Genomic DNA, 13,663 nt, shown 5'->3' on the forward strand with positions numbered 1-13,663 from the left:
GCGGCTCTGATTCAACCCTTTGCCTGGGAATTTCCATATGCCATGGGTGCAGCCCTAAAAAGACCAATAAATTTAAAAAACAGTGAGTTCCCATCCTGGCTCAGTGGTTAACGAACCCAACTAGCATCCATGAGGATTCAGATTAGATCCCTGGCCTCACTCAGTGGGTTAAGGATCCTGCGTTGCTGTGAGCTGTGGTGTAGGTCTCAGATGTGGCTCAGATCCCATGTTGCTGTGGCTGAGGTGTAGGCCAGCAGCTGCAGCTCCAATTTGACCCCCAGCCTGGGAACCTAATATGCCATGAGTACAGCCCTAAAAAGACAAACGACAATAATAATAACAATAATAAATTTTTTAAAAAATACTAGTTTCTTATCAGATGATTGATTTGCAAAGATTTTCTCCCATTCCATGGGTTATCATTTCACCTTCTCAATAGTGTCCCTTGTGTTAACAAAGTTTTTAATTTTGATGAAGTCCAGTTAATCTGTATTTACCTTACTTTTCATTATTTTTATGATTATTAAAGTATAGTTGATTTACAATCTTTCGTCAACTTCGGTTGTACAGCAAAATGACCCAGACACACACATTTCCCTGTGCTGTACAGTAGGATCCCATGGCCCATCCATCTCAAATATAACAGTTTGCATCCCCAAAACCCCCAAAATGTCCATCCATTCCACACCCTCCTGTTTCCCCCCTCGGAACGCCAAGTCTGCTTTCCTTGGCCATGATCTGTTTCTGGTTTTTCAGATAGGATCATCTGTTCCATATTTTGGATTCCACAAATAAGTGATATCATATGGTATTTGTCTTTCTCTTTCTGACTTACTTCACTTAGTATGAGTCTCTAGTTCCATCGATGTTGCTGCAAATGGCATTAGTCTTTTTATGGCTGAGTAATATTCCATTGTGTATATGTACCACATCTTCTTAATCCAGGCATCTGTTGGTGGACATTTAGCTTGTTTCCATGTCTTGGCTACTGTGAAGAGTGCTGCAATGAACATAGGGGTGCACATATCTTTTTCAAGGGAAGTTTTGTCCAGATATATGCCCAGCTGTGGGATTGCTAGATCATATGGTATTTTCTGAGGTACTTCTGTACTGTTTTCCATAGTGGTTGTACCAATTTACAGCAACAGTGGTATATGAACTTTGCCGAGGGGGCAAAAAGAGGGACACAAACTAAATTAGTGACTGCCAAGAGATAGTGGAGAGTAGGGGAAGTAGAATATATGTGCTTTCTTTAGGTGGGTGATGAAAATAGTCTGGAATTGGATAGTGGTGATGATTGTATAACACTGTGAATGTACTGAGAATCACTGCATTGTATGCTTTAAAAAGATCTTATTTTTAAAAAAGATTAAATTGGTGAATTTATGTTATGTGAGTTTTGAATCAGTTAGATTTTTTTAAAAGTGGAGTTCCCATCATGTCCAGCAGGAACGAACCCAACTGGTATCCATGAGGATGTGGGTTCGATCCCTGGGCTTGCTCAGTGGTTTAAGGGTCACACCATTGCCATGAGCTGTGGTGAGGTTGCAGATGCAGCTCGGATCCCATGTTGCTGTGGCTCTGGCGTAGGCCAGCAGCTACAGATCCAATTCAACCCCTAGCCTGGGAACCTCCATATGCCGTGGGTGCGGCCCTAAAAAGACAAAAAAAAAAAAAAAAAAAATCAATAAAAAAAAGGACTGGCTTGCCTCCAAAGGAGCTGGAGAGCCTCTGAAGGGCTTGGCCTCTCCTCACCCCAAGCTCTGCCATCCATCGGCATCCAACAGCAAGGTCCTTATCACGTGACCCTACACCCTCCTGCTCCCATTGCCTCTCAGACTTCCCCCAGCGGGGCTCCTACTAGCTCACTGGTGGCCACCCTGCCCTTGCTTGACATTTCCAGCCCTGCCCCTGCCTGAGGACCTGTGTCACTGCCATCCTCGCAGCACAACCTGCTTGTCCCCTAGACACTCACCTACCTCTCCTCCTGCACCTCCTTCAAATCTTTGGCCAGAAGTCACCTTCTCAAGGAAATCAATGCTGGCCACATCACTCTTTTGAAAATTGTACATCTTGGAGTTCCCTTTGTGGTGCAATAGAAATGAATCTGACTAGGAACCATGAGGTTTCAGGTTCGATCCCTGGCCTCGCCCAGTTACCTCTGAGCCACGATGGGAACTCCCCAGACTGACATCTTTTGCATTTATTTACATATTCCCCATTCCCTCCCACTTGAATATAAGCTTCCTGAGGACAAGGGGTTTGCCTGCTTTGATCACTGCTCTATCCCCAGAGATTAGAATGATGCCTGGCACACAGTAGGGACTCAAAAAAATATATGCCAAGTCAATTAAAGAACACTATATTTTTTTATAAGGGAATTATTGTTTCACCATAGATGTGTTTTTCTTGGAAAGTCAGGAAGAGGAAATGTCCAGGTCCTATCCTGGATTAATGACTAGTTGCCCAGGTAAACCAGGTCAATGGGTCATTTCTACTACCAACCACCCCATTTTATAGTTGAGAAGCCCCTCCAAATGCAGTGGGTGCAGCATTTTGGTTCAATTCCTGGCCTCGCTCAGTGGGTTGAGGATCTGGCGTTGCCGTGAACTGTGGTGTAGGTCACAGATGTGGCTTGGATCCCGTGTTGCTGTGGCTCTAGCAGAGGCCAGCAGCTACAGCTCTGATTCAACCCCTAGCATGGGAACCTCCACATGCCGTGGGTATGGCCCTAAAAAGACAAAAAAAAAAAAAAAAAAAAAAATTAAGTAAATTAAAAAAAAAAAAAAAAAAAGGACTGGCTTGCTTCCAAAGGATTGAAGGGATTGAAGACAAAAAAAAAAAAAAAAAAAAAAAAGTGTAATGCATAAAGGCAATGGAATATCATTCAGCCATAAAGCAGAATGAAATCATGATACTGTTACAACATGGACAAACCTCCAAAACAAGCTGAAAGAAGCCAGACACGCAAGGTCACATAGCGTATGATTCCATGGGTAGGAAATGCCCCTAAGCCCACAGAGACAGAAAGCAAATTGGATGGAGGTGGCCAAGGGCTGGGAAGTCTGACTTTAATGAGTAGCTTTCCAGGTAAACCAGACAATGGGTCATTTCGACACCCCCCCCCATTGTACAGCTGAGAAGACTGAGGCTTAGTGAGATTCTCATTTTTCCAGTCCCTTAAAAATACTAGGCATTCCTAGTATTGGTAGCACTTCATTTTGGGTGAGGAAAGTGTTTCTGAAATAGATCGAGCTGGTGGTTATACAGCATTATAAACGCACTAAATGGTTACTTTTAAGCTACCTGAATTTCACTGCCATTTTTTTTTTTTTTTTGTAAGAAAGCTCATGCATAAATTTGTTCATGTCGTCACAAAAACCCTACCAATTAGGAGTTCCCATTGTGGCTCATCGGAAACGAATCCGACTAGTATCCATGAGGACACAGGTTCAATCCCTGGCCTTGCTCAGCGGGATAAAGATCTGGAGTGGCTGTGAGCCGTGATGTAGGTCATAGATGCAGCTTGGATCCCGAGTTGCTGTGGCTGTGGTGTAGGCCAGCAGCTACAGCTCCAATTCGACCTCTATCTAGCCTGGGAACTTCCATATGCCGAGGGTGCAACCCTAAAAAGACAACAACAAAAAAAACATACAAAAAAAAACCCTACCATTTGGGTACTAATGCTATTATTTCCATGAGAAAATTGAATCTCGAGAGGGAAGGGGGTCTGGTTAAGGTCACACAGATGTTAGACTTGAAGCCAGGGTCTGGGTGAGTCTAAAGCCTTGGCTCAGAGTCAGGTGTGGACCCTGGGAGAGCCGAGTGCTGGCCGGGATAGTGGCAGAGGCAGGGTGAAAGCAGAAGGGCCCTGGAGGGGGGCATCTGTTTAGGGTCCCAACTAGCACCAGCTAAATTCTGGGTCTTGAACCTCTTGGTTCCTGCTGATTCTGCCCCGTGGTCTGCCAGTGCTGGCCGGATTCTCTGTGTTCCTTTGAACTCCCTGCATTAGGGAACAGCTGCTAAGGGTTGGGGTGGAGGGATGGGCTGGGGTCAAATGAGGATTTAGAGGACTATCACAGAATGCTAGACCAAAGGCCCTAATCTCCGTCTCTCTCCTTTCCTTAAAATGTCTTCAGGAGTTCCTGTCGTGCTGCAGCAGAAACAAATCCGACTGGCCTCGATCCCTGGCCTCACTCAGTGGGTTAAGGATCTGGCATTGCCATGAGCTGTGGTGTAGGTCACAGATTCGGCTCGGATCCTGCATTGGTGTGGTTGTGGTGTAGGCTGGCAGCCACAGCTCCAATTCGACCTCTAGGCTGGAAACCTCCATATTCTGCAAGTGCAGCCCTGAAAAAAAAGACCAAAAAAAGGCAAAAAAAAAAAAAAAGTCTTCTGTCATAGCGTTTGAATGATATGAACATCAACATATCTTGAAAGAAGGGCATATTTTAGGGAGTTCTGTCTCAGAAGATTTGAATAGGGTGTAATTCAGCTGGTGGGGAGGAGCGGAGGTGGCTGGTGGGCAGGGAGAGACGAGGGATGGAAGAAAGGGGAACAGAAAGGGGAACAGAATGACACAGGAACGGGGCTAATGAGTCCAACCTTGAAAAGGCTCACAGCTTAGTGAGCACCAGAGACCAGCTCCAGGGGGGAAGCTCCTAAAACAGCCCCTTTGACAGTTCCCGCACTTTTTTTTTTTTTTTTTTTTTTTTTTTTTTGTCTTTTCTGAGCAAGGCCAGGGATCAAACCCACAACCTCATGGTTCCTAGTCGGATTCATTAACCACTGAGCCACTACGGGAACTCGAGTTCTTGCACTTTTTGAGCTTCTTCTGTTTGTTTCCCCTTCAAAGCTTGTTAGCACCTCCATATGGGGGGACTTCAGCCACCTTAGGAGAGTGACCAGGCCTTGCTCCAGGGGGCCAACCCTCAGCCTGGCTTCTCTTTTTATAGCCATGGGGGTGAGTAGGGCAGAGAATGTAGAAGAAGATCCCCATAGATGATTTTGCTTTTTTAGAGTTGCACGTGGCACATGGAAAGTTCTCAGGCTGGGGGTTGAGTCCGAGCTGCAGCTACTGGACTACGGCCACAGCCACAGCAACTCAGGATCTGAGCTGCATCTGTTAAGAGGCCTTGCAGGAGGCAAAGAGTCTCCATTTACATTCCAAGCAGCCCAAGGCATCAATGTCCCCAAATGGTATTGATCTCCTTCTGGACTCCAGGGCAGCCAGGATGGACTCTCAGTCAAGAGCCACCACTTTTTTTTTTTTTTTTTTTTTTTTTCTTTTTAGGGCCGAACCTGCTGCATATGGAGGTTCCCAGGCTAGGGGTCGAATTGGAGCTGTAGTTGCTGTCCTACACCACAGCCACAGCAACACAGAATCTGAGGTGTGTCTGCAGCCTACACCACAGCTCACATCAACACCGGATCCTTAACCCACTGAGGGAGGCCAGGGATCGAACCTGCCTCCTCATGGATACTGGTCAGATTCATTACTGCTGAGCCACAACAGGAACTCCAAGAGCTGCCATTCTGGTGCCAACCCTGGTGCCCCCATGTTTGCACCAGGAAAGGACCAACACGATATTTCTGGCTGAGTCAGCTGGGTCACTCCCCGGAACACACTCATTCACACCAAGGAAGAGGAGGCTGGGAGATTTGAATATGCAAATTTGTCCGGTCCCCAATCAGCTTAATTAAGAGGTTGTGGGCAAAGAGCTGACAGGCCAGAGGGACTGTCTGCAAATTCATCAGCTGCCCGGGTCCTCTTGGCTAGCTCAGGCCATGGTGGTGTTTCTATTGGTTTTGAAACACTAAGAATTAATTTAATAAGTTCCTAGAGTCACATCTGGGGGGAAATTATATTCAGCTGTATGAGATAAAGACTATTGCATCGGCATTTGCTTCAGACAGCCCCTGTGCTTTTTCTTTTGAAGGGTTTCTCTGGTGCCTGATGTTTTAAATATAGTATTAAAATACAAGAGTGACATAGTTCTGGGGGGAAAAAAAAGATGAAAAGAATTGAAATTAAATGGAATGCCAACAGATGTGCACGGAAGAAAATAAAACGGGGAACGTGGACAAGTAGATAATAAATGAGGAAATGGTCCTTGAGATGCTGTTAATATCTGCAGGAAGTTTTCCCTTCAAGTTTCAAGTGACCTATGCATGCACTGTAGTTAGTGGTTAAAGGTTCAGGCTTTGCAGGCGGAACATCTGGATGCAAAGCTTTACTCTGCCACTGAGGAGCTGTGTGACTTAGGGAAGTAGCTGACCTCTCTGTGTCTCAGTGTTCTCCCTAGTGGGTGGGGTACACAGCCAACAGAGGGCTGCATTGCCTTTCCATTGCTTGCAAAACATAAAAAATAATAATAATAGCCAAGGAAGTCTTTCTATACAGAAAGGTGGTTTTTCCCCTTGAAAAGCCTCAAGTACCTACCTCGGGGTGTCTTTTCAGCTGTTCAATATAGACGGAGCACTCGCTGCCAGGAGCTTCAAACACATTTGGGCTAAAATACATCTATCCAAGGAGTTGTTCTAATCTCTTCAGAGAGTTTACATGGTGGTTGCTTTCTAGAGAGTTGCACTTTTTTTTTTTTTTTTTTTTTTTTTTGTCTTTTGTCTTTTGTCCTTTTAGGGCTGCACCTGCCGCATATGAAGGTTCCCAGGCTAGGGGTCTAATCAGAGCTGTAGCTGCCAGCCTACACCACAGCTCACAGCAACGCCAGATCCTTAACCCACTGAGCAAGGTCAGGGATCGAACCTGCAACCTCACGGTTCCCAGTCGGATTCGTTTCCACTGCGACGCGACGGGAACTCCAAGACAGGTGCACTTTTCATTCCCAAAACTGCCCCAGAAAAGTCTGCAGAGAGTTTCAGGGAAGATGATAGCCTTAAGAAGGCTTCAGGTGGCCTGCTGTTAGTTAGCCAGCCCCAGCGGGAAGGCGCCAGCCTAAAGCCTAATAGTAATAACAGTAGCTGTGACTCCTACTCTTTTTGAGGGCTCTACTTCAGGCCATCGTGCTGGGTATCTTCTCCACAAACCTCTTATCTTATCAGCTCCAGGAGGCAGATGCTATTAGCCCCATCTGACAGACGAGGAAATGGGCCTGGCATTGCTGACTGTCGCTGCGTGCCTGAACCTGGTTCGAGCCAGACCCATCTGGCTCCAGAGCCAGCATTCCTGGCAGTCCCTGGGGTGTCCAACCAGCTCTTGGCCCCTTTCCCCCTCATGCCGGAGACCGAAAGCAATCATTTCAGGAACTCGTCATCTGCCAGAAACTTCTTTCTAAGATGTACTATAAATCTCAATGACTATAATTTCTCTCTCTCCCTGCCTGTTGGACAATCCCCGCCCCCACGGTGAGATCATAGGTGTTGATGTCAACCCAGAGGCTCTCAACCAGGGGAGTTTTGCCCCTGCCCCGGGGATACTGACAGCATCTGGAGATGTTTGGGGAGACACAACTGAGGGAGGAGGGGGCACCCAGGGGACAGGGACCAGAGAGGCTGTGAGGCTTCCTCCAACACAGAGCACAGCCCCCCACAACCAAGAACTACCTGGCACAAACAGTGCCAAGGCTGAGAAACCCTGAAAATGGAACTTTTCCTTTTTTTTTTTTTTTTTTTTTTTTTTTTGGCTTTTTAGGGCCTCACCCAGGGCATACAGAGGTTTCCAGGCTAGACATCAAATCCAAGCTATAGCTGCTGGTCTACAGCCCAAACAGTCAGAGCAATGCCAGATTCAAGCCACATCTGCGAACTACATCACGGCTCACAGCAACACCAGGTCTTTAACCCACTAAGCGAGGTCAGGGATCAAACCTGCAACCTCATGGTTCCTAGTCAGATTTGTTTCTGCTGCGCCACAATGGGAACTCCTCCTAAAAATGGAACTCTTGATTTCTCTGCCCCAAACCCACTCCGCCTCTCTGTAAAAGGCACCATCCCTCACAAGCCTCTCAGACCCCAAACCAAAGCGTTTGCCTTCATCTGTCTCCTTTTCTCATTCCTTTTATCACAGAAATTTTAGCCGTCACTGTTAGGAAAGGAGTTAATTCCCTGAAGTTCAACTCCTATTTCAACCTTCATGATTGTTCCATTAATTTATTAAAATACCTGTTCATTTAATTACCAAATGATTATGGGGAGACCATCGAGTGCCCAACCACCAGGTCAGCTCTCCCTGAAGCTTGTAAAGTCTCCTATCTGTAAACTTGCACACAAATAGTTCAGCCCTGATGGGCAACGCACTTCAAGGTGTTTAAGAGATTTTACAAAAACACCAAACAAAGAAAAGTTTAAAGACAAAAGTCTAATGGTATGATGTGAAAAGAAAGCCAGTCAAAGAGAATTAGAGACGGATCAATGCCAGATTTTTTTTTTTTTTTTTTTTTTTTTAGGGCTGTAGGTGTGGCATATGGAGGTTCCAAGGCTAGGGGTCAAATAGGAGCTGTAGCCACCAGCCTACACCACAGCCACAGCAACACCAGATCTGAGCCGCATCTGCAACCTACACCACAGCTCAGGGCAATGTCAGATCCTTAACCCACTGAGCGGGGCCAGGGATCGAACCTGCGTCCTCACAGATACTAGTCGGGTTGGTTTCTGCTGAGCCACAACAGGAACTCCCAATACCAGCTATTTATTGTGAGTCTGTGTCCACTCAGGCAGTGAGGGGTGTTGGAGCCTGCCTCCATCCTTGTCTTTGGGTTAATTACCGTATATACATAACAGAATGTGCAGGGTGGAAGAGAGATTTTATTTAAACAAAACTTCCAGAAATTAAGTCCTAGGGAGGGCAGCCTGCCCCTGACCTCTCAGAAGGACTTCACCTCTCCCAAAGATGCCCCCACTGTTCAAATCTGCAGAGAAGCCCCCATCTGGCACAAAGGTCATGTCATTGAAAGGAAGCCTTGGGAGTTAGAGATGCAGCTTCTTTTTCTGAGGAAGGCATGGAGCCGTCTCATCCTGCACCTCACCTACTGAGCTTTGCTGCTCCCAGAAACCCACTGGGATTTTAAGCTCCTTTAAGCGGCCACCCCAAAAAGGAAACACATATAGGCTTGGGGCCACTTGACAGGTCATCCCAGGAAATGAGTCAGGCAGAGTTCCTCTTTCCAGCCCCAGAGGATTGGTGCCCATGGTGCCAAGATGGCTACAGCAAGCGAGTCCCCATCCATCCCCAGATCTGAAGATGCTGAGCAGGCTGTCCCCAGGCCAGCATCAAACCAGGCTTTGCAGACCCCTGTGATCCCACCCCAGGGGTGAGCTTGGTCTAGGACAGGCTAAAGGTTTTCCTTCCACAGTGTAGATACAGAGTCATAGATTCAAATTCCAGGTTATGTCACCTTGGGCAAGTCACACAACCTCATGAGCTTCATTTTCCTCACAGTAAAATGTGGAATGTGGATTTTAATACCTACCTTGAAGTTCTTTTTTTTTTTTTTTTTTTGCGCCACACTCACAGCATATGGAACTTCCCAGGCTAGGGGTCAAACCAGAGCTGCAGCTGCCAGCCTACATCACAGCCACAGTAATGCCAGATCCAAGCTGAATCTGAGTACTACATCACAGCTCATGGCAACGCTGGGTCCTCACCCCATTAAGCAGCGCCAGGGATCGAACCTGCAACCTCATGGATACTAGTCGGATTCATTACCGCTGAGCCACAATGGGAGCACCTACTTTGGAGTTCTCGTCAGGATTAAATGGATTAATTACCTACAAGTAAAGCACTTACAGTGGAACCTTCTATGAGTATTGTGTATCATTTCATTATCATTATTATTATTATAGCTTTTAGCACAGAGCCCAGCACATAACAATCAATATTAACCATGACAACTTAGGCTTAGGGTAGACCTGAACATCTCAGGCCATCTTGTAAAACCCTGAGATGCTGGGATTCATCCACAGTTTGCATACAGTCAAGAAAGAAAGAAACACGGGGAAAAAAACAAAAACCCCTATTTCGCAGGGAGTAATAAACATTTATTCGGCACCGCCTACTGGCCAGGTACCATTTGAGGCACTGAAGACAAAGGTGAATTAAAGAAAGTTCCTGCATGGAGTTCCCCTCATGGTGCAGTGGTTAATGAATCCGACTAGGAACCAGGAGGTTGCCGGTTCGATCCCTGGCCCCCTCAGTAGGTTAGGGACCCAGCATTGCTGTGACCTGTGGTGTAGGCCGCCAGCGCGGCTCAGATCCAGCATTGCTGTGGCTCGGGCACAGGCTGGCAGCTGTAGCTCTGATTAGACCCCTAGCCTGGGAACCTCCACATGCCCTGGGTACAGCCCTAGAAAAGACCAAAAAAAAAAGGAAAAAAGAAAGCTCCTGCTTTCCTAGTGGTTTTCAGGATTTGCAGGGTCACTCACAGCCTCCGAAAATTTAACTAATTGCATCGACGCTTTAATGATGAGACAAAGTCCTCCTGGTTCTTGGTAGTATCTTCCTCTGACTCTGGTTACATCATCAAATAGCTCAATCACCATGATACCCAGGCGGTCAACCAAGCGTGAATTGTGAACTTCATCTGGCTTGACCCCCCCCAACACGCACCTTCCCCGGGGGTGGGTGGTTATCTAGTCCCAAGCCCAGGCTTTGATAAAGACGGGGAGCGCGCTAGACCTGCAGAGGATCACAGTTAGATTTCGACAGGATGAGTAGAAAGATAAGAGCTCTGCTCTGTGCTCCTTGTTTGTTTTTTGAAGAGACGTGCCCAAGATAGCTGGAGAGAGACACGTGACAGGGGATCTCTAACTTCTTTTTTATTATAAAATTCAGTTTTTATCTCGCCAACTCCAAACATGCCCCCTGCGACCGTCATCTCTGGAATTTAACCCCTTCCTGCCTGTGGACCTCGCTCAGCATCACTTTTCCAACCACCTCTGGCAGCACCAGGCTGAGAGAAGACAGGCATCCCCTTGGCCACTTGTGCTGAACCAGCTTGTTCAAGTTGAAGATGGAACACAAGCTGGCAGACATGCTCTGTTTTTTTTTGTTTGTTTGTTTGTTTGTTTTTATAAACAGCCGCACTTGCGCAAATGGAAGTTCCCAGGCTAGGGATCGAGTCAGAGCTACAGCTGCCAGCCTACACCATAGCCACAGCAACACCAGATCCGAGCTGTATCTGAGATCTTGGCCACAGCTCACGGCGATGCCGGATCCTTAACCCACTGAGCAAGGCCAGGGATTGTAATCGCATCCTCGTGGATACCAGCTGGATTCATTCCCACTGGCCAACTCCTGGCCAGCATGCTCTGAACCGTCTCGCCTGACCCTCCAGGCCCGTCACAACCTGCTGCCACCCTAGTCTGTCTCCAAGCCCATGCCACCCTCCCCTTACCCACCCTAGGCCTTCATCCCTCCTCACCTTTGTTCCCTCTACTGGAAAAGCCCTGCCCCTTTCTTCAACCTTTAGTATCTGCTGATCTTTCCAGACCAAACTGGATCCTTATCCTTTTCTTTCTTTTTTTTTTTTTTTTAGGGCTGCACTCACGGCATATGGAGGTCCCCAGGCTAGGGGTCGAATCAGAGCTAAAGCTGCCAGCCTACATCATAGCCACAGCAACCTGGGATCTGAGCTGTGTCTGTGACCTACACCACAGCTCACAGCAATGCCAAATCCTTAATCCACCGAGCGAGGCCAGGGATCAAAACCGCAACCTCATGGATCCTAGTCGGGTTCGTTAACCACTGAACCACGAAGGGAATTCCTACTCGTCCTTTTCTTGAGGCACTCCATTCAACGTCTATACTTCCCTCTCCCCAGGGGCCCAGGGCACAGTCCCCCCAGTCTGTTCCTCCCTGAAGTTCCTGGAGGGCTGGAGATGGGCTTGATTTTTGAATGTTCTAGTACCTGGGAGGCTCTGATAAATGTGGAATGAATGGGCAACTGACTGAATAAATAAATGACACCATTCTCAATTTGCTAACAAAAGTGACTCTTCTATAGAGTCACAGAAAGACATTAAGGATCATTTTTCCCAGCCGAGTCCTACTTCTTACTAGCTGTGTGGCCTTGGGTAAGTGACTTAACCTCTCTGTGTCTCAGTGTCTTCATCTGTGAAAACCCAACAGAATGATAGGATGACCATGAGCATCAAATGCTAGTGTAGATAAGATACTTCAAGCCGTGCCTGGCACAGAGCCCGTGTTCAGTGAAGGTCAGAGTTTATCACTGTCACTGCAGTGACACCATGGACGCCTGGCCCAGAGGTCCACCCATCCTGTCCCACCCCCACTCCGTCTCCACTGCAGCAAGGTTGGCTGTAAACAGCCTCACCCGCCCCCCTTCTTTAGAGGTTTGCCCTCAGAGGGTGCCCCTCTGGCTCCCCGGCGCCCCCGTGCGGCGGACAGTCATCGCCTGGCTGACGTGGGCTACAAAGGCCGGCCTTGTCCCCATGGTAGGACAGCCTGTGCTCCCAAGTTCCGTGGGAGCAGGCTGAGCTGGAAGCCATCTGCGCATGCTCATCTCCTCACCCCCTTCTCTGAGGCCACTCCCCCCGCCGCCCGCCCCGAACTCCCTTAAACAAGGATCTCCATCCCAGGCTCTGATTCTAGGGACCCAGAGCCTCACGATTCGTCACCACCATTGCCCCCAAAGAGGTGGCGACAGACGCCGAGTGGTGGCCTGACAGGTCCACCGCCCAGGTTAGGAACAGAACCAGTCGGAATGACTGTCGCGCAATGACCGAGAATTAGACACTTTAGAGGAGCCCAGGCTTCTGAACCTCCAAGGAGTCTGTTAAGAAACAACTGAATGAATGAACTAACAATCAGCTAGAAAAACAAGAAAAAGCCTGCGGTACCTGAGGTCGATGCGGAAAGTCTCGGGCTGTGGGGCGGTGAGGAAGGACAGACCGCCTCGGGTGAAGCCAGGGATCCTGGGATGAGAGCTCAGGGGTCCAGGCCCATAGGAGCCCTTTCCGGCCGGCACAGCAGGTAGGGGTGGAAACTGGGGGCCAGTCCACAGCCCTGCATTGGCCTTGTCCTTACTGCCCATCCCACCTCTGCAGACGTGCTTCCCCACCACCGCTCTCTGGAGCTCATGAGCCCTCGCCGAGCACGTGCCCCTGCGTGCCCAGCCCAGCTGGAAATCATCTCTGCTTAAGGATCCCCGTGGCAGCTACCCAACCTATCACACTTGACCTTGAGGTCGTGGAGGGCAGGACTGAGGCCGTGGATCTTTGGCCTACCCCACAGGGGAACTGAAATCACAGGCACTGGCTGTGGGGCAGCTGTGACGGGGGGATCATTACTGTGCTTTTCTTGTGCATAAAGGCAGGAAGCAAGCCTGGACCGTCCTGTCACAGCTGCTGTAACTGATGCAGCTAAAAATCAAATCCAAGTCCAAGCTGAAATACACTAGGGAAAGGAAAATAGCCTCCAGGTGAGGCATTTCAAGTCATTTGATGTAATTCAGTGATGATAGAAATAGGGGCTGATGGGAAAGCTCAGCAAGGCCTGGTGTAGTTCTTTTTTAGGGCCACATCCAAGGCATATGGAAGTTCCCAGGCTAGGGATTTAAAATCTGACCTACAGGTGCTGTTTACACTACCGCCACAGCAACACAGGATCCAAGCCGCATCTGCGATCTATACCACAGCTCATGGCAACGCCAGATTCTCAACCCACTGATCAAGGCCAGGGATCAAA

The 13,663-nt window shown here is 48.1% G+C and overlaps 1 long non-coding RNA gene across 1 annotated transcript in view; it reads right to left on the reverse strand.

Annotated features, from left to right (window-relative positions):
• LOC146400439 (uncharacterized) overlaps positions 1 to 13,340 on the reverse strand; it is a 33,619-nt gene extending 20,279 nt beyond the window's left edge. The window contains exon 1 of the long non-coding RNA XR_014812458.1: positions 12,817 to 13,340. This is a non-coding gene — a long non-coding RNA (uncharacterized LOC146400439). The remainder of the gene's footprint in view (positions 1 to 12,816) is intronic.
• Between the last annotated feature and the right edge of the window lie 323 nt (positions 13,341 to 13,663).

The sequence above is a fragment of the Sus scrofa genome, chromosome 8 (genome assembly GCF_054392235.1).
Source record: "Sus scrofa isolate SSC_HxYL_T2T_F1_AM1 chromosome 8, Sscrofa_HxYL_maternal_Yorkshire_Landrace_v2.0, whole genome shotgun sequence".
Lineage (NCBI taxonomy): Eukaryota > Metazoa > Chordata > Mammalia > Artiodactyla > Suidae > Sus > Sus scrofa.